Here is a 22,039-nt window from a genome sequence, read left to right as displayed (position 1 = left end):
TTCTGAATTCTTTTTCAGATAGACTGCCTATTTCCTCTTCATTTGTTAGGTCTGGTGTGTTTTTATCTTGCTCCTATATCTGATGTGTGTTTTTCTGTCTTCTCATTTTGCTTATCTTACCGTGTTTTGGGTCTCCTTTTTGCAGGCTGCACGTTCGTAGTTCCCTTTGTTTTTGGTGTCTGTCCCCAGTGGCTAAAGTTGTTTCAGTGGGTTGTGTAGGCTTCCAGGTGGAGGGCAGTAGTGACTGTGTTCTGGTGGATGAGGCTGGATCTTGTCTTTCTGGTAGGCAGGTCCACGTCTGTTGGTGTGTTTTGGGGTGTCTGTGGACTTACTATGATTTTCGGCAGCCTCTCTGCTAATGGGTGGGGTTGTGTTCCTGTCTTGCTAGTTGTTTGCCATAGGGTGTCCAGCACTGTAGCTTGCTGGTCGTTGAGTGATTCTGCGTGCTGTTGTTGAGATGGAGATCTCTGGGAGATTTTCGCCATTTGATATTACGTGGAGCTGGGAGGTCTCTTGTGGACCAGTGTCCTTAAGTTGGCTCTCCCACCTCAGAGGCACAGCACTGACTCCTGGCTGCAGCACCAAGAGCCTTTCATACACACATCCAGGTACGTGGGGACTTTCTTCCCTTTTGGGAGGTCTGAGGTCTTCTGCCAGTGTTCAGTAGGTGTTATGTAGGAGTTGTTCCACGTGTAGATGTATCTCTGGGCGGCGGGCGCAGGTGCCCGTTTGCGGGCTGCTCTGGGCTCCCGGCTCCCGGCGGCGCGGAGCGGCGAAGGAACCAGGAGGGCTGGCGGCCGGTCTGGGAATGTGGCGGCCGCGCAAGAACGGCCCATGGCCCTCACTTACCGCTCCAGTGCAGCCGTGACACGGGCCCATGCCCAGCACCCTCGGCTTCCGCCACAGCCGCTGGACACGCCGCCGACCCGCACGGCTAAGCAGAGCTGGGCTCAGGCGGCAGCCCTCCCGCTCCAACTAACTCCCCAGAAGTATTGCTTGGTGTGCATTTCCAGGCTCTGCCTTCTTTCTCATCTCTTGGTGGCAGGTTGAGGAAAAGGAGAAAAGGTTAAACTTTTGAATAAACCGGCAGAATAAGCTTATAACATCCCCTCACTATCTCTGCATAGGTTGTAGTCTCTGCAGCACTACATAAGCTTTGCCCAAAGTAATGAACAGTTGAAAGTCAAATGTAATACTTCACCAAACAACTTAAAAATGCTTGCGCACTGGAAAGGATTAAGTTGCAGAGAACACAAATGGACCCAGAGCAACTTTTGCCAAAAGAGAATATTGTGCTAAATGTACAGCCATAGCTCTTTTCCATATGAAGAAACAGTCAGAAGGATAAAAGAACTTGGTCAAAATCACACAAGTAAGTAGGACAGAATCTGGTCTGTGTGTCGGAAGGGTTGTGTTCTTTAACCAGCAGGCTAGCTTTTCTCAAATCTGATTCATGCATAGAATAACTAAACACCTCTGTTTGCCTTGAATATTCCCTGTTTATACGTAGGGCTGCTGCAGTTTCTCATATTGCCCACTTTGACTCCCAAAAGCAACTGAGAATACACAATAATTTGGTCATTCTATCCATGGACCACTGTGGTGGGACTGCCCAGGAAGCTTATTAAAAGTGCAGCTTTCTGAGCCCTACTCCACATCTAGATAAGTTTTCTTAGGGTTGGCTCAAGAATCCAGGTACAAGTCTTTTTAAGTGCTTTTGTGGAACCCCCCAGGTGAGTCTCTCGCTCTCGTAGTTAATAAACCATTTATTCTGCCTCCCCCAGATGCCCAGCCACGTCCTATTAAGGTAGAAGTTCCCCCACCACATCAGAGGGATGCTCCCAGCCAAGTAATCTCTGGAGCCTTGGAGAATCTGAATGGTCTCATGCTGGCCCATCTGCCATGACAAAGTTCCTCCAGAGCATTCCCCTTCTCATTTTACATTCTACCACTCCCAAAGGCAGTCTGCTCCAATGGGGCCTGACTTCGTGTGTCCTAACGTGCACCCGCTGATTCAAGCAGTTTAGGAATAGAAGGTGCTGTGGTTTTCAACCAGGGTGGCCCAACCTCTAAAATGGTAGTCGAAGCAGTCTCTACCTCCTGGGCACATCGCCTCTGCAACAGCCCCAGTAAACGAATGTCCCATCTATGCTTTTTCAAAGTCGGCAACAAGGAGTCCCCTCCTAAAGAAGGTTGTCTCTCATTGCCACACTATCAAAGGCTGCCCCAACTGTTCCTTACTGTGGGCCTGATCAGGCTGACGGCAGAGTTGTCTCTTTCCTTCTCTGAGCTGGCCCAAATCGTCTTAGAAACACCTCTTCACACTGTTGACCATGTTTTTCAATGGGAGCTGCTGCTGAGTCTTTATCTCATCCTTTCATGGTGGAGAGAGAGGATTCTAATGATTTTTACTTCTAGGGGAGAGGGGAATGTAATGATTATGTTGTCATTTTCTATTATGTCCTTTTGTCATGAATTTGTTTTCAATTTCATGTTAAAATGGGCCCACCATTTCCACTTTGTGAGGTCATTCAGTACCCTCATTTTGCACCCTTAACATCACTCTCAGTATCACTTGGAAATATTTGAAATGGCATGAGCTTTTCCTCACATTCCTATTAGCTGTAAATCTGGAGCCCCGACATGAACCTAACCATTGAGCAGAACACCTCTCCACTACCTGTGTAACACTGGGTAGGCCCCTTAACCTCTTGGTTTTTTTAAGTCCTCAGTTGTAAAAATGTGAGGGTGCTATGAATTTATATTTGGGGCACGACAAGGTCGAGAAGAGTGTGTCTTTTCCTTTATTCTTCCAAACTGGAATGTCTTCCCTCTCTTCCGCATGGGTCCAAATCTCACTTGTCCTTCAGGCCGACTGCCAAGGAGCCTTCCCTGATTCCCCAGGCCACACAAATCTCTGCCTCTTAGGGTCAGTGCCATACAACCTAGCTGTCTCTTACGTTAATCTTGTCTCTCAAGCCAAACTCAGAATATGGGTCTCTCTTGCCCTCCTGTGGCCCCTTGTGGCTGTGCCAGCCCACCGGCACGCCCCACGTGGGGTGTCTACTACACTAGGGCATGGGTGGGGAGGCCCAGGGTGAGGGGCGAGGCAGAGTACCTTTGCCTCTACCCTGTTCTCCTCCACAAAACTGTCCCTCCTCCTCAAGCCTGCCCCTCCAGTCAAAGGTTCCATATATGACCTCACTGGGTAGTGATGCCGTCACAGGCGTTCTCAGAGTTTCCATGGCAGCATAACTGTGCAAACGGGCTGCACTCAGAGAAACTTCTCTACCAGTTCTCCACCAGATACCAATCTTTTTGGCTGTCTGTGTGAGAATGTGTGACCGGATAGTGTATGTGTACTCTAACCTGTGCTCTGTTCCCTGGGTGGGCAGTGCAGCAGGTACACCCAGACAGGGCAACTCTACATGAGATATGATACACACACAACCTCACCTGGCTGGCACATGTTCCTGTGGGGGTTGCCAACTACGTACAGCTGAGCACTTTCCCAGATGTAAGTAATACCGGTGACCTGGGACGCCTTCAGGGACGCACAGTTCTCACTGCTGAGGACAAGTGAAAGGTCATCCCTGGACAAGTGTGCAGGACGGTTCTGAGCTTTATAAATGTAGCCTTACCCTTTGGGCTACAGGATGCTTCCATTCAGACCCTTTCCTGATTGGCCTCTTAACAAAAGACAAGTGCATTTTTGTTGGCAAATTGTAAATGGAGCGGTTTGAGGAACAGGGCCACTCTTGAACCGCACCTTCAAACCCAGGCACCACTGTGCTATCATGGAGACATCTATATCGGTCCCCTCAGACACATCCCTTACTGAGTTGCTGAGTACTAGGGGAGAGGGTGTTGCCATATTGATGGGAAGACCATAAGAACAAAGGGGGGGGGGTGATGAAGTGCTAATGAGACTGGAGGGCTGAGGAGATGGTGTCCCAGGAGGCTGGGTTGATGTGAGCCTAGACTTGTACCCAGAACCCGGTTCTGAGTCTCCTGATCACTCTGCCTCAGTATTTGTCCTTGTTCTAATCGACATAAAAGTATTAGACAGCTAGAGTTCAGTGTGGTTGAAATAGGCAGTATAAATGGGGCCCAAGAGGGGTTGCCAAGGTGGGCAGAGTTCTTAACAAATTTATATTAGATTATTTTTTTCCAAAACTTGAAAGACATTTCCATGAAAGCCTCAGAAGTGACAGACTGCAAGAAATGTTTTCTCTGTTGCGGAAGGGAGAGATGGAGAGGATCATGATTGCAATTACTTTCGGGTTCTACTGTTTTCCCTGGGAACGGTGAAGAGACTTCCTCATCTGCTGCAGCCCTAGGCTCTAGGGATTGCTTTTGCAGCCAGTGTCCCTTCTCTAGGGACTCATAGAGATGATGGGCCAAGGCTGTGTTTTGGACGTCAAGTAGATTAAAAGGTGTTCAGCCAGAAACTGGGAGAGACATGAGAGAGGGAAATTCTGGCAGGAGACTGTGCACAGCAGAAGTGACTGATCAGTTCTGATTTTCTTTGCAGCAGCAGTGCCTCCCGTTTCTCGTCCTACACCTGGTCACTACCATGTCCTGTACCGCGGGTGTGGAGAAACGCAGTTGGGCTGGCACGGGGAGACATACTGCCTGGTTGGTGGCTACCGGTTCTACGGGGATGTTCCTTTGGCCACGCCAGCTAAGGTAGAAGCAGAGAAGCCAGTCCCCAGACGTGCTCCGAAGAGAAAGCACTCTCTGGAATGGTCGGACGAAGACCTGGGTTGCCCCAGACCCAAAATCCGGCGATTGGAGCTTTCAAGCAGCACAGGAATACAAGGTGCTTTGATTGTCAAGCAGGGTGGCCCAACCTCTGGGCACATCGCCTCTGCAAGAGCCACAGTAAACGAATGTCCCATATTTGCTCTTTCAAGGTCGGCAGCAGGGAGTCCCCTCCTAAAGAAGGTTCTCTCTCATTGCCACACTATCCAAGGTTGCCACAAATGTTCCTTCCTGTGGGCCTCATCAGGCTAAGGGCAGAGTTGTCTCTTTGCTTCTCTGAGTTGCACCATATGGTCTTAGTAACACCTCTTCACCCTGTTGACCATGTTTTTCACGGGGGCTGCTGCTGAGACTTTATCTCATCCTTTCATGGTAGAGAGAGAGAGGATTCTAATGAATTTTACTTCCACGGGAGAGGGGAGTGTTATGATTATGTTGTCATTTTCTATTATGTCCTTTTGTCATGAATTTCTTTTCAATTTCATGTTAAAATGGGCCCACCATTCCCACTTTGTGAGGTCATTCAGCACCCTCGTTTTGCACCTTTAACATCTCTCTCAGTATCACTTGGAAATGTTTGAAATGGCATGAGCTTGTCCTCACATTCCTATCAGCTGTAAATCCGGAGCCCCAACATGAACCTAATCATTGAACAGAACACCTCTCCACTACCTGTGTAACACTGGGTAGGCCCCTTACCCTCTTGGTCTTTTTAAGCCCATAGTTGTAAAAATGTGAGGGTGCTATGAATTTATATTTGGGGCAGGACAAGGTAGAGAAGAGTGTGTCTTTGCTTTTATTCTTCCAAACTGGAATGTCTTCCCTCTCTTCCCCATGGAAGATGCTCCTTTGGCCACGCCAGCCAAGGTGGAAGCAGAGAAGCCAGTCCCCAGACGTGCTCCGAAGAGAAAGCACTCTCCGGAAATGCCGGACGAAGACCTGGGTTGCTCCAGACCCAAAATCCGGCAATTGTAGCATGGTGCCAGGAGGCGGACCCCACAGAATCTTGCAGGTGAGCCATCCTGAAGAGAAGGCAATGGTTTAAATGCCTAAGGCAGCGAATGCCTCTTCCTGCACTGACACCCCCCCCCCCGCCACTGCCCACTGCCACAGATTAGAACCTGCATCGTTTTGTCTGGGCCATCCCCAGCCAGGAGCCTCCTTCTATACTAAATGGCCATAAGCCAGGAGCCTCAGAAACTGAGGTTTGTAATGAGAGTCTGCCCTGAACATCCCAGGGCTGAAGCTGGCCTGGAAGAAAACCTGACGTTCCTCTGCTTAATCCTCAGGGGCCCCTTTGTGAGCTGAAGAAAGAAAAGTCTAGAAAAAACGGATAGCTGCGAGGGGAAGATGGCGGAAGAGTAAGACGCGGAGATCACCTTCCTCCCCACAGATACACCAGAAATACATCTACACGTGGAACAACTCCTACAGAACACCTACTGAACGCTGGCAGAAGACCTCAGACCTCCCAAAAGGCAAGAAACTCCCCACATACCTGGGTAGGGCAAAAGAAAAAAAGAGAAAACAGAGACAAAAGAATAGGGACGGGACCTGCACCAGTGGGAGGGAGCTGTGAAGGAGGAAATGTTTCCACACACTAGGAATACCATTCCCTGGCGGGGACTGCGGGGTAGCTCTGGAACCTCAGAGGAGAGAGCAGCAACAGAGGTGCAGAGGCAGAGCGGAGAGATTCCCACACAGAGGATCGGTGCAGACCAGCACTCACCAGCCTGAGATGCTTGTCTGCTCACTCGCCGGGGCGGGTGGGGGCTGAGTGCTGAGGCTTGGTCTTCAGAGGTCAGAACCCAGGGAGAGGACTGGGGTTGACTGCATGAGGACAGCCGGGGGGCGGCTAGTGCGCCAGAGCTAGTTGGCAGAGAGTCTGGGAAAAAGCTGGGCCTGCCAGAGAGGCAAGAGACCTTTGTTGCGGGGTGCTTGAGGAGCGGCCTGCCATAGGAGCTTCCTGCTTCACACACTCACAGACAGCAGGGCAACACCTACATGAGCACAAGCACAAGCCGTGGCTGTTATATCTGATCCCAGAGGCTGCCGTCCACCGCTGCTACCAAGAGTCCTGTGTGCAAGGCAGGTCACTGCCCACACCTTCCCAGCAGCCTGTGGAGCCCACCACTGCCGAGGGTGCTGCGATTGGGGCCAACTTCCCCAGGAGAACGCACAGCACGGCTCAGGCTCTTGCAGCTTCATGCTGGCCTCTGCCACAGCAGGCACTCCCTGCACATCCTGATTGTGATTGCCACATCCCTCCCTCTCCCCAGCCTGAGTGAGCAAGTGAACCCTAATCAGCTGCTGCTTTCGCACCCTTTTTCCTGTGCAGCGAACAGATGTCTGAGGGCGGCCCACTCCCAGAGGTGGGGCCAAAACCAAAGCTAAACCCCAGGGGCTGTGCAACCAAAGAAGAGAAAGGGAAATCTCCCCGTGCAGCTGCAGAAGCAGTGGATTAAATCCCTGCAATCGGCTTGGCAAACCCTGCGTCTGTAGAATACCTGAATAGACAACAAGTTTTCCCACAATTGAGGCTGTGGGCTTTGGGGACAAGTACATGTGGGAGTAAGGTCAGATCAGTCTGATCTTGCCCCACAGTGCCCACAGTAGGTCCAGAGACCTACCTAGAAGTACTGGAGGACTTCCTGTGGAGGCAGTGATTGGCTGTGGCTCACTATGTGGGCAAGGACACTGACAGCTAAGGCCACAGGAAAATATCACTACTTTTTTTGTTGTTCAGTTGTTCTTTTTTTATTATTCTTTTAATTTTTTACTTTTTTATGCTTTTATTTTTAATATATTTCTATTCTATTTTTTTCCTATTTCTATGGTAATTTTTCATTACACTGTTTTTTCCTTGTTTGTTTTTTCCTTTCTTTTGCTTTGTTTTCATTTTATTTTTAACTACATTTTTCTATTTTTACTTTACTACTTTGTTGTTTTATATGTTTTCCTTTTGTTTTCATCTTTCATCTTTGCATTTTTTTGATTTTTGTGGGTTAGTTTTATGCTTTCATCGCCTCTTTTTAGTTTGCTTTCTGCATTTGATGTGTTTCTGGTTTTATGTGTTTTGTAGTTTTTAGTGTTTGCTTTCATTTTTGGGTTTGTTTATTGATTTGGTTGCTCTCTTCTTTGTTTTTGCTTTTTTTTCTTTTCTTTTCTTTTTGTGAGTACGTGTGTGTATGTTTCTTTATGTAATTTGTCTGTTTAGTTTTGCTTTTACCACTTGTCTTGGGGTTTTGTGTGTTCGTTTGTTTGGGTTTTTTGTTTGTTTGTTTTCTTCTTCCTTTTCTTCCCCACCGTGTGGCTTGTAGGGTCTTGGTGCTCCAGCCGGGGGTCGGGCCTGAGCCTCCAAGGAGGGAGAGCTGAGTTCAGGATTTTGGACCACCAGAGAACTCCCAGCCCCATGGAATATTAATCGGTGAGAGCTCGCCCAGCAGTCTCCATCTTAACACAAAGACCTGGCTCCACCCAATGGCCAGCAAGCTCCAGTGCTGGATGCCTCATGACAAACAACTAGCAAGACAGGAACACAACCTCACCCATTACCAGACAGCCTGCCTAAAGTAATACTAAGCTCACAGACACCATAAAGCACACCACCAGAAGTGGCCCTGCCCATCAGAAGAACAGGATCTACCTCCACTCACAGAACGCAGGCACCAGTGCCCCCAACCAGGAAGCCTACACAAGCCAGTGGGGACAGACAACAGAAGTAAAAGGCACTATGACCCTGCAGCCTGCAGAAAGGAGACCCCAAACACAGTAAATTAAACAAAATGAGAAGACAGAGAAATATGCAGCAGATGAAAGAGCAAGGTAAAAACCCACCAGACCAAACAAATGAAGAGGAGATAGGCAGTCTACCTGAAAAAGAATCCAGAGTAATGCTAATAAAGATGATCCAAAATCTCGGAAAGAGAATGGAGAAAATACAAGAGACATTTAACAAGGACCTAGAAAATCTAAAGAACAAACAAACACTGTTGAACAACACAATAAATGAAATTAAAAATTCTCTAGAAGGAATCAATGGGAGACTAACTGAGGCAGAAGAACGGATAAGTGAGCTGAAAGATAGAATGGTGGAAATAACTGCTGTGAAGCTGAATAAAGAAAAAAGAATGCAAAGAATTGAGGACATCTATCATTGGACATTTAGGTTGTTTCCATGTCCTGGCTATTGTAAATAGTGCTGCAATGAACACTGGGGTACGTGTGTCCTTTTGAATTATGGTTTTCTCAGGGTATATGCCCAGTAATGGGATTTCTGGGTACAGATGAACCTATTTGAAGGGCAGGAATAGAGATGTAGAGGAAGAGAACTGACATGTAGACACAGTAGGGGAAGGAGAGGATGGGACGAACTGGGAGATTAGGTTTGACATAAATACACGACCATGTGTAAAATAGATAGCTAGTGGAAACCTGCTGTAGAGCACACGGAGCTCAGATCAGTGCTCTGTGATGACCTAGATGGGTGCGGGGAGGGGAGAAGGGTGGTCCAAGAGGGAGTGGATATAGGTATACGTATAGCGGATTCACTTCATTGTACAGCAGAAACTAACACAAAATTGTAAAGCAATTTTACTCCAATTAAAAAAAAGAATTGAGGACAGTCTCAGAGACCTCTGAGATAACATTAAATGCACCCACATTTGAATTATAGGGGTCCCAGAAGAAGAGAAAAAGCAAGGGTCTGAGAAAATATTTGAAGAGCTTATAGTCGAAAACTTCCCTAACATGAAAAGGAAATAGCCACCCAAGTCCAGGAAGCACACATTCCCGTACACGGTAAACAAGGAGAAGCACACCAAGACACATATTAAGCAAACTATCAAAAATTAAATGCAAAGAAAAAACATTAGCACATATTCCCATACACGGTAAACACAAGGAGAAGCACACCAAGACACATACTAATCAAACTGTCCAAAATTAAATGCAAAGAGAAAACATTAAAAGCAGCAAGGGAAAAGCAATTAATAACATACAAAGGAATCCCCATAAGGTTATCAGCTGATTTTGCAGCAGAAACTCTGCAGGCCAGATGGGAGTGACAGGATATATTTTAAATGACAAAAGAGAAAAACCTACAACCAAGATTACTCTAACCAGCAAGGATCTCATTCAGATTCAATGGAGAAATTAAAACCTTTACAGAGAAACAGAAGCTAAGAGAATTCAGCCCCATCGAACCAGTTCTACAACAAACGCTAAAGGAACTTCTCTAAGCGGGAAACATGAGAGAAGAAAAGGACCTACAAAAACAAACCCAAAACAATTAAGAAAATGGTAATAGGAACATACATATAGATAATTGCCTTAAATGTGAATGGATTAAATGCACCAACCAAAAGACACAGACTAGCTGAATGGATATAAAAACAAGACCTGTATATATTCTGTCTGCAAGAGACCCACTTCCGACCTAGGGACACATACAGACTGAAAATGAGGGGATGGAAAAAGATATTCCACGCAAATGGACCTCAAAAGAAAGCTGGAGTAGCAATACACAAATCAGACAAAATAGACTTTAAAATAAAGACTATTACAAGAGATAATGAAGGATACTACATATTGATCAAGTGATCAATCCAAGAAGAAGAAATAACAATTGTAAATATTTATGCACCGAATATAGAAGCACCTGAATACATAAGGCAAATGCTAACAGCCATAAAAGGGGAAGTCGACAGTAACATGATAATAGTATGGAACCTTAACACCCCACTCACACCAATGGACATATCATCCAAACAGAAAATAAATAAGGAAACGCAAGCTTTAAGTGACACATTAGACCAGACGGACTTAACTGATACTTATAGGACATTTCATCCAAAAACAACAGAATACACTTTCTTCTCAAGTGCACATGGAACATTCACCAGGATAGTTCACATCTTGGGTCACAAGTTAAGCCTAGGTAAATTTTAAAAAATTGAAATCATATCAAGCATCTTTTCTGACCACAACGCTATGAGACTAGATATAAATTACAGGAAAAAATCTGTAAAAAACACAAACACATGGAGGCTAAACAACACACTACTCAATAACCAAGAGATCACTTAAGGAATCAAAGATGAAATCAAAAAATACCTAGAAAAAAATGACAATGGAAACAGGATGACCCAAAATCTGTGGGATGCAGCAAAAGCAGTTCTAAGAGGGAAGTTTACAGCAATACAATCCTACCTCAAGAAGCAAGAAAAATCTCAAATAAACAACCTAACCTTACACCTAAAGCAATCAGAGAAAGAAGGAAAAAAAATACCCCAAAGTTAGCAGAAGGAAAGAAATCATAAAGATCAGATCAGAAATAAACGTAAAAGAAATGAAGGAAACAATGGCAATGATCAATAAAACTATAGACTAATTTGAAAAGATAAACAAAATTGATAAACTATTAGCCAGATTCATCAGGAAAAAAAAGGGAAAGACACAAATCAACAGAACTAGAAACAAAAAAGGAGAAGTAACAACTAACACGGAAGAAATACAAAGGATCATGAGAGACTACTACAAGCAACTATATGCTAATAAAATGGACAACTGGAAGAAATGGACAAATTCTAAGAAAAGTACAACCTTCCAAGACTGAGCCAGGAAGAAATAGAAAATATGAACAGACCAGTCACAAGCAGTGAAATTGAAACTGTGATTAAAAATCTTCCAACAAACGAAAGCCCAGGGCCAGAAGCCTTCACAGGCTAATTCTATCAAACATTTAGAGAAGAGCTAACACCTATCCTTCTCAAACTCTTCCAAAATATAACAGAAGGAGGAACACTCCCAGACTCATTCTGGAGGCCACCATCACCCTGACACCAAAACCAGACAAAGATGTCAAAAAAAAGAAAATGACAGGCCAGTATAACTGATGAACATAGATGAAAAAGTCCTCAACAAAATACTAGCAAACAGAATCTGACAACACATTAAAATGATCATTCACCATGATCAAGTGGGGTGTATCCCAGGAAGACAAGTATTCTTCAATACAGGCAAATCAATCAATGTGATACACGAAGTTAACAAACTGAAGGATAAAAACCATATGATCACCTCAATGGATGCAGAAAAAGCTTTCGATAAAATTCAACACCCATTTATGATAAAAACTCTCCAGAAAGTGGGCACAGAGGGAACCTACCTCAACATAATAAAGGCCTATATGACAAACACACATCCAACATCACTTTCAGTGGTGAAAAACTAAAAGCATTTCCTGTAAGATCAGGAACAAGAAAAGGTTGCCCACTCTCACCACTATTATTCAACATAGTTTTGGAAATTTTAGCCACGGCAATCAGAAAAGAAAAAGAAATAAAAGGAATCCAAACTGGAAAAGAAGAAGTAAAAGTGTCACTCTTTGCAGATGACATGATACTATACATAGAGAATCCTAAAGATGCCACCAGAAAACTACTAGAGCTCATCAATGAATTTGGTAAAGTAGCAGGATACAAAATTAATGCACAGAAATCTCTGGCATTCCTATGTACTAACAATGAAAAATCAGGAAGAGAAATTAAGGAAACACTTCCATTTACCACTGCAACAAAAAGAATAAAATACCTAGGAATAAACCTACCTAAGGAGCAGAAGACTGTATGCAGAACACTATAAGACATTAATGACAGAAATCAAAGATGATACAAACAGATGGAGAGATATACCATGTTCTTGGATTGGAAGAATCAACACTGTGAAAATGACTATACTACCCAAAGCAATCGACAGATTCAATGCAATCCCAATCAAATTACCACTGGCATTTTTCACAGAACTAGAGCAAAATATTTTACAATTTGTATGGAAACACAAAAGACCCCGAATAGCCAAAGCAATCTTGAGAAAGAAAAATGGAGCTGGAGGAATCAGGCTCCTTGACTTCAGACTATACTACAAAGCTACAGTAATCAAGACAGTATGGTGCTGGCACAAAAACAGAAATATAGATCAATGGAACAGGATAGAAAACCCAGAGATAAACCCATGCACTCATGGTCACCTTATCTTTGACAAAGGAGGCAAGAATATACAATGGAGAAAAGACAGCCTCTTCAATAATTGATGCTGGGAAAACCAGACAGCCACATGTTAAAGAATGAAATTAGAATACTCCCTAACACCATACACAAAAGTAAACTCAAAATGGATTAAAGATCTAAATGTAAGGCCAGACACTATAAAACTCAGAGGATAACATAGGCAGAACACTCTATGACATGAATCACAACAAGATCCTTTTGACCCACCTCCTAGAAAAATGGAAATAAAAACAAAAATAAACAAATCAGACCTAGTGAAACTTAAAAGCTTTTGCACAGCAAAGGAAAACATAAACAAGACAAAAAGGCAACCCTAGAATGGGAAAAAATATTTGCAAATGAAGCAACTGACAAAGGATTAATCTCCAAAATACACAAGCAGCTCATGCAGCTCAATATCAAAAAGACAAACAACCCAATCCAAAAATGGGCAGAAGACCTATATAGACATTTCTCCAAAGACGACATACAGATGGCCAATAAACACATGAAAAGATGATCAACATCACTAACCATTAGAGAAATGCAAATCAAAACTATAATGAGGGATCATCTCACACTGGTCAGAATAGCCATCATCAGAAAATCTACAAACAACCTACAAACAATGCTGGAGAGGGTGTGGAGAAATGGGAACCCTCCTGCACTGTTGGTGGGAATATAAATTGATATAGCCACTATGGAGAACAGTATGGAGGTTCCTTAAAAAAACTATAAATAGAACTCCCATATGACCCAGCAATCCCACTACTGGGAATATATCCTGAGAAAACCGTAATTCAAAAAGATACATGTAGCACAGTGTTCATCGCAGCACTATTTACAATAGCCAGGACATAGAAACAACCTAAATGTCCATTGACAGATGAATGGATAAAGAAAATGTGGCACATATATACAATGAAATATTACTCAGCCATAAAAAAAGCAAAATTGAGTTATTTGTAGTGAGGTGGATAGACGTAGCGTCTGACATACTGAGTGAAGTAAGTCAGAAAGAGGAAAACAAATACTGTATGCTAACACATATATATGGAATCTAGAAAAATGGTACTGATGAACCTAGTGGTAGGGCAGGAATAAAGATGCAGACGTTGAGAATGGACTTGAGGACGCAGTGGGGGAAAAGGAGGCTGGGACATAGTGAGAAAGTAACATTGACATATATACACTACCAAATGTAAAATAGCTAGCTAGTGGAAAGCTGCTGCATAGCACAGGGAGATCAGCTCAGTGCCTTGTGAAAACCTAGAGGGGTGAGATAGGGAGGGTAGAGGGAAGGCTCAAGATGGAGGGGATATGTGAATATATGTATGCATATAGCTTATTCACTTTGTTGTACAGCAGAAACTAACACAACATTGTAAAGCATTTATATTTCAATAAAAATGTATAAAAAATATTCTCTTGCTAACCAACCTTCATGTCACTCTCATTCATCATAACAACCTCAATCCAGTTACTCCTTTTCCTCCTTCCATGGACAAAACCTCCCATATCTATTTGAGTTTGATGAATCACCTATCAACCCCTTGTAATGAGTTATAAGAAACCCACTTGACAAATGTCGATTGTTCATGGTTTACTGATAGCTCTTACTTGAAAAATGAAAACAGCAAATATTGTGCTGAATATGCAATATCAACTCCTTTTGAGGTCCTTGTGGCTGCACCCCTACCTTTGTCCACTTCAGCCCAACAAGCTGAATGATACGCTTTTATTCAAGCATGTATTCTAGCAGAAGGTAAAATTGCAAACGTCTATACTGGTATTTGTCATGCCTTTGGAGTAGCCCATGATTTTGGAATGTTATAGAAACATGATTTCTTTACTTCCAGTGGAGACAAATTTTAAAATGGTCCTTATGTCCCAAAGTTGAGATGCCATACTCTGGCATGCAACTTTGGCTATTATTAAAGTCCCGGGGCATTCTCTCTGGAATCCAAAGTAAAGCAGCTCACTGATATCTCTGCAAAAATGCTGCTCTTATAGGATCCACAGACCAAACCTCTCTCATGGTCCAGAAAACTACTTCCCCTAGTGACAACCTAAGAGAATTCACCAGGGAAATACAACTGGCCCCTGAAGAAGAAAAAGAAAATTGGAGATCTAAGGTCTGCTGGTATCATGAAGAAAAGAAACTCTGGTTCAGACCCAGTAACAAACTGGTCCTTCTAGAAAATTTAACATTTCTATTACTATCATACCTAAATTAAATCATTGGCCTACAGATAAAATGATAATGTTCATGAATCAATATTGGTGGGGAAACATTGATAAGGCTGCAGAAAGCGCTTATCTCGCTTGTTCCATGTGTTCTAAATTTAACCCAGGGAAACCTATCCAAACTATTCCTGGATATTTTCATTTACCCAATGAACCATCTAAGATTTGGGAAACGGATTTCATGCAATCACCCCCACTCATGAATGTGCTGCTAATGGTTTGTATATTTTCACATTGGACTGAAGTTTTTCATGAAGATATGTGACTGCTTCTTCTGTAGCTAAATCCCATTAGAAAAGGTTACTTCTAGCTGGGGAACCCTTCTTGAACTTCATAGTGATTGGAGAATGCACTTTACTTATCAAATATTTTGACAAGTCTGTATTGTCTGGCCAGTTCTGTAGCACCTTCATTGTGCTTATCATGCTTAGTCTTCAGGACTGGCCAAGTATACAGATCTAATTATTAAGATTCAGTTAGCTGAATTAGTTGAAATCCTCCAAATACCCTGGCCAAGAGTATTACTGTTGGTTCTTCTAAATCTTAGATTTACTTCCTTCAGGATGCAAAAACTTATGTCTTTTAAAATAATTACAAGACAGCTGATGCACTTAGCCTCCCACTTCTTTTGACCCACAGCTAATAAAGAAGGATATCTTCCAATTTTGTCAAGGCCTAATCAAGCCCATAGAAAATAACCATGCTCTGATAGAGCAGTCTTTCCACAGTGCACTTCCAGGAGACAAAGATGTCAAACATCACACCTTACAGCCCAGAGGTTTCATCTGTCAGAAAAGACATTTCCAAAAAGACTCTTCTTTAACCTTGCTGGAAGGGACCCTGCCTTAGGTGATATTAACTAATCCTGGTGCAGCCAAACTTCAAGGATTCATGTGTCACAACTAAAGAAGCCCCCAAATCTGAAGAGACATGTATACTAACTTGTGACCTAAAGCTGAAAATTTCTAGGGACTGAAGTAGATGGCATGTGAAGTAGACAGCTTACCTAAGATATATGGACCGGGCCTGCATAACTTACATTTCTTTTTTTTCTTCTCACTCTATATCTGGTTAAATCATGTCATTCAGGCCTTCAATTGTTCTTTCCCTTGTTTTCCTACTGCCCTTTACTTTAGCTTTAGCACATCCTTGTATCCACACCTTACAAAAATTCTCTGATTCTACTAAACTTACTGATTGTTAGATTTGTGCCAGAGCAAACAATACTCATGATGAACATGGACTGGTGGCCTAGCTTCTGTCTTTAGAAGGACAGTAAAACATGTGGTAAAGATGTAGGATTTTCCTTTGGTAGCTTTGAAACCGCACATGTCCTCCCTTCCAGAAGATTGGCACCAGATACTACGGCTTTCCATTGGGTACCCCCAACTCGTAAAGGAATGCCCCTCACTCAGGTCTGGACTCTTATCCCAAACTTTTCTTTATGTTTCAAAAACAATGATGAGCATGGCAAAACTCTAGGGTATCTCCCACTGAAAAATTGTAACTGTAATATTTTATATATCTTTGGGAACATGAACTCACTCCCCATTGGAATATACAAGCTTATATCATCTCCTCCCTTAATGTAACTCCATAATGGAAATGAAAACAATAATAATACTGGGAAAAGAGAAGCTGATGTTCTCCCACTCAATGGTATGTTACTGGGAATTGACCAAAAATCTGGTGAATGGTGGAAACTTAATTAAACTTGCTTCTCCCCTAAAGATCTTCCAGACCTCCACCAAAATCTTACTTATACTAGATCAGTTCACTTGTTACTTCAGATCTATAGAAATTTAAGGTGCTCAAATAAACATTCTCATGTGCTCTGTATAATAAGTATATTTATGATCATGAGATGCCTTCTTTCATTCCAGGAAAAGGAATCTAAGCAAAGGGACCCAATTATGCCTTATCCTTACAAGACATTGGGCATTTTTTTTTCATGTGGAAAAAAATGTATACTCTATCCTTTCTCTTAATTGGAAGGTACACTGTGTGATTGTTGCCCTCACCCATGATTCCAAAATTAGAAAAACTCTTCCTTCTACTTCTTATATACCTAATCTGGGATTTTTCTCTTATTAACTTAAAAAGATACATCAGAGCTGGGAAGGTTATAGTTTGGCTGAATGACCACAAATAACAATACAGTAAATAGAAAGGGCTTGGGCATGCATTCACCAAAAACTTTTTCCTTAGGTTGGAACAGCAGAATTTGAAAAACGAATTCACAATCCTTTTATAGTTATGTCTACCACTTTCAATGCTTCTGTCCAAGCTTTTAAATATCAACAAACCCAAATAAATAGCCTTTCAAAAGCAGTATTAAAAAACCTCAGAGACTGAATATCTCCTCATTTCTCAGCAAGGGGGAACTTGTGCCCTACTTCACCAAGACTGTTATTTGTCAATAGGTCAGGAAAATAACACAAGAACTAAAAATAACAAAGGACAATACCAAGCAGAAATTGGCCAAGCTCCTGAACCTTGGGACATTTTTGACCTATTAAGCATAAACAGTTAGGGAAACTGGTTGAGAAGCATATTTCAATCAATAGCTATCACTGGGCTTCTGGTCATCAGTTTATTTCCACTATTTTGTAATAGTAAACAAATACCTTCCTCACAAATGTATTTACAAATTTAAATTCTTTTCCTTTCAAGGCTTTTCCTGAAACTCGACTGACCATGGAAACTAAACCATCCACCACAGAAAGACATAACTGAGATTCTTCTTTTTTCAATCCTTTCAAATGAAGCCAAAGAAACTCCCCATCATTTTCCTCCTCTGTGGGACAAGACACCTGAGCATGATGCTCCTCAGCTTCATGAGAAAAATACCTGAGGACAGCTCTCCTCAGATCCATGGGACATATAATGCAATCCACCTATAAAAAACTATACCTTTGACAAAAATTAACAGCTGAATGATACTTGATCAGAGATGCTTTTCACAAAAGCTCTTGAACAAAAGGGGAAAATGTGAAGGAATGGAACCAGAGAATATAAAATGGAAAGTCTCACACATGTACCCTCAGGAAAACAAACCTTAAGGACAGAGAGATTGACTTCCTGTAAATGCTTGATTTACAGAAAACTGATAATATTGGAACTTTCTTAAATGACAGGGAGTTGGTCAGGGATTACCTGATTACCTAACTTTGTTAAATGACAGGGACTTGGTCAGTTGGTCAGGGATTACCTCATATCAACCTTGAGAAAATTTGCTTATGCTTACCAGAGGCATGAGATGACCCAATCAGGTTGGTCTCAGAAAATAAGCTTAATTGAGCTTTGTTTGTGTGACTGGACTGGTTTTGTCTGCTCGGGGAATTTTCAAAGCAGTTCTCCATTTGTTTTGTTTTGTTTTGTTTTTTTTAACATCTTTATTGGGGTATAATTGCTTTACAATGGTGTGTTAGTTTCTGCTTTATAACAAAGTGAATCAGTTATACATATACATATGTTCCCATATCTCTTCCCTCTTGCATCTCCCTCCCTCCCACCCTCCCTATCCCACCCCTCCAGGCTGTCACAAAGCACCAAGCCAATATCCCTGTGCCATGCGGCTGCTTCCAACTAGCTATCTACCTTACTACGTTTGTTAGTGTGTATATGTCCATGACTCTCTCTCGCCCTGTCCCAGCTCACCCTTCCCCCTCCCCATAACCTCCATTTGTTTTTTATTTCAACCAACTCTCATTTAACTCACCCCTCTTTACGTTCTCTGCACATATTTACAGCCTACCCCAAACCCTCAGCTGACTCACCTGTATCTTGCTATTTGCATGTCCTGAATTACAATTCCTCCGCTATTCCCAAATAAACACATTTTTGTTTTGACAATTTTGAACTTGCCTCATTTTACCTTTTTGTTTAGGTCAACAGCCAGAACTGCTAGCAATCACATATTGGAATTAATACACTTTATCTTAATTAAAGCTCTTTCCTATTTTTAAAATTTACTTCAGCCAAAACTTCAGAATTAGAATTTCTAATATTTTAGAAATGGAATGGAATATTTAAAATTTTAACTTTAGTCTTATTAGTTATTAGATTGATCATAGTGATTTCAATCTTAATGAAAAAACACTTTGCACCATTTAAATTCTGGGTCACTTCAGAATTTAACAGCATTATTATCTGTTTATTTGGAAAAACACAATTTGGGGGCATCACAATTTATTGTTTTCCATGTTCTCACTTATATATTGAATCCCAAACTTTATATTAAAATGTAATCTTTTCGATAAAGCAGGGAAATTAAAATGGCCAGATTTTAGATTAAAAATTATTCTTATTAAAACACATATATAAAGTATAACTGAAAATCCTGAAAACAATGAAATACTGAAAAAAATCATTGTGTCTAGAAGGACAATTAAAAAATAAAATTTAATTTTTTGTATGGAATGTTACACAGATGGCCTTTTTTTGTAGAAAGGGTTGGTTTTCATTAATATTATGAGTTTTACATAGCGTCATATTTTTATTAATTTTTTACCTCATATTTCAGATCAGCCAAATTTTCTACTAGGGAAATATTCATCCTGTAGAGAATAAATTTAATCTTACCTTAAATGTTGAAAATTCAGAAAATAAAAATTATGTAAAACTCTTCAAATATATTGAATGTAAACTCAAAAAGATATTAACAATTATATCTTTTATTGTAAATTATGGTTTTGTGGAATTGAATGTTACATTGCTTCAGCCATTTCAGAAATTAGTTTTATTATACAGTATATTTAAAATAACAAATGACTTTCTGTATATAAAAGCACGTGTTTTTGACACTAACAGTGAAAAGTGGCATCTGTTTTTATTTGCTTTTTCTCAAGAGTAATGATGTTATAATCTTTCATGTGTTTTCATTATTAAAGCTTATGTTATGATAATAGACTTGTAAAACTTATATGTAATGGATTTATTTTAAAATTATTTATTTTGGGGTAGAAAATATGTAATTGTTAAAAATAAATTTCAACAAAGTATAATTTATGTTCAGTAATTCTTTTAGTTTTACAAATGTCCACTGAAATCTCTGACACAATCACATATAGAATGTTACATTTTGTAGACCATCCCTACCACCCTCCATGCCTGGAACAACAACTGCTCTGCTTTTGACTAGAGGTTAATTTGTACTTACTAGAATTTTACATAAATGGAAGTATACAATATGTATTTATTTATGTCTTTCACTAATATAACTTATCGGTGTCTTCAAGTATATAAGTAATTCATTTCTTTTTATTGGTCAGTATTATCCCATTGTCAGATATACATTTTGTTCATCCATTCATCTTTTGATAGGTATTTCAGTGGTTTTAAATTTTGGTTGTTGCAGCCAAAGCTGCTATAGAAATGCGTGTACAAGTCTTTGTTAAATCATACCTTGTCAGTTCATTTGTTTATATACTTAAGAGTGGAATGATTGTGTCACAAGATAACTGTGTTTTATTCTTTTCAAAAATTGCCAAACAATTCTTCAAAGTGGTTTTACCCTTTTACATCCCTGGCAAGACTGTATGAGAGTTCTAGTTGCTCTAAATCCTTGTAAATTTGGGGCATTGTTTGTTTTCTTGTTATAAAAGATACGTATTAATACCTTAGTGTGGACTTAAATTGTGTTATTGAAGAATAATGTTGAGAATCCAATTATGTGCTTTTTGTTCATTTGTTTATCATTCTTGTGAACTGTCTCTTCAAATTTTTGCTCGTTTTTTGAAAAATTTGGTACTGTTGCTTTTTTAATATTTAGTTGAAGTTTATATATATTTGACACATTTTGAATAATAAACTTTTATATCTAGGAACTTTCTTACCTGGAAACAAGACAGAAAGCACAGGTAACTTTGTATGTGTGAAATCGTCTCCTTAAAGATAGAAACATACAAAGGAGTTTGTCCTTTAGGTCATTGTGCAATACCAGTCTTTTTAAAATTCTAACAGTGCATTATTTATAAGTTGACAAGGTGGTAATAAAATTTTTATTAAAATAAATTATCAAGAATAGTTAAATAACATAAAATGATAAGTAGGATTTTTAAAGCTAGAATAGTAAAACTGTCATGGTGTGCAGTGATACCCATGGAAAAGAATGTGTAGCTGAAAAACAGATGTACACTTTAGATGGTATGTGTGATATACAGCATATTGGGCATTGCAAATCAGTAGGAAAAAAGATTTTTTTGATAAACCATAATAGGATAATTGGTTATCCATATGGCAAATAAATATAATTAAATATCCTTCTCATGGTAAATATATTTTTCTTTAAATACTTGAATATGAATAGCAAAATAATTTAGACAGAATGTAGAAAAATATGTTATTAAGAGAGTTAAGAATTTTCTGACCAAAAAAAACCTTCTCTTGAAAGACTAGCAACAAATAGAAAGAAGTGCAAATAGCTCATAATGTGACAACAGATTACTATCCAGCAATATGAAGAATTTACAGAAGTTCATAGATGACAATTCAAAATCCAACAGAAGAACAAGTGAAGAATATCTTGTAAATGCAAATTGTATAATACGAAAACTTATTGGCTAACTAAACATACAAAAACTAAATTTGTTAAATGCAAGATAAAAAATAACCATGTCACACCCATTAGTAGATGTATGTGTGTGTGTATATATATATGTATATATAGTACCGCAATATGCCAACAGTCTCACCAATACAAAGTATTGACACAGAGAAAGAAACAGGGCACTCATAGATCACTTACTATGTTGGAGAATAACTTGGTAAAAGAGTTTACTTGAAAATTCACAGGGCTTATGGCAGAACAGTTGCAATTATAAGTACATAGTGAAATGTGCATATGAGTCCAAAGAACCATATATGATGAAATTATTGAGACACATATTTAAAATAATGGCCCAAACTTCAATATCCCTTTGTAGAAAGATAAATAAGTAAATCAAAATATGCTCATGTATATGAGTCTCACAGACGGA

The 22,039-nt window shown here is 40.6% G+C and overlaps 1 long non-coding RNA gene across 5 annotated transcripts in view; it reads left to right on the top strand.

Annotated features, from left to right (window-relative positions):
- LOC115850919 (uncharacterized) overlaps window positions 1-7,590 on the top strand; it is a 30,257-nt gene extending 22,667 nt beyond the window's left edge. For 4 of the 5 annotated variants that reach the window (XR_009559500.2, XR_009559496.2, XR_009559497.2 and 1 more), the window contains 3 exons: window positions 4,535-4,822; window positions 5,606-5,776; window positions 6,054-7,590. This is a non-coding gene — a long non-coding RNA (uncharacterized lncRNA). The remainder of the gene's footprint in view (window positions 1-4,534; window positions 4,823-5,605; window positions 5,777-6,053) is intronic. The other variant, XR_009559498.2, reaches the window with a different exon arrangement.
- The last annotated feature ends 14,449 nt before the right edge of the window (window positions 7,591-22,039 follow it).

The sequence above is a fragment of the Globicephala melas genome, chromosome 17 (genome assembly GCF_963455315.2).
Source record: "Globicephala melas chromosome 17, mGloMel1.2, whole genome shotgun sequence".
NCBI classification, from domain to species: Eukaryota; Metazoa; Chordata; class Mammalia; order Artiodactyla; family Delphinidae; genus Globicephala; species Globicephala melas.
Note: the sequence above shows the minus strand (reverse complement) of the source record. Positions and strands in the feature narration are given on the sequence as shown.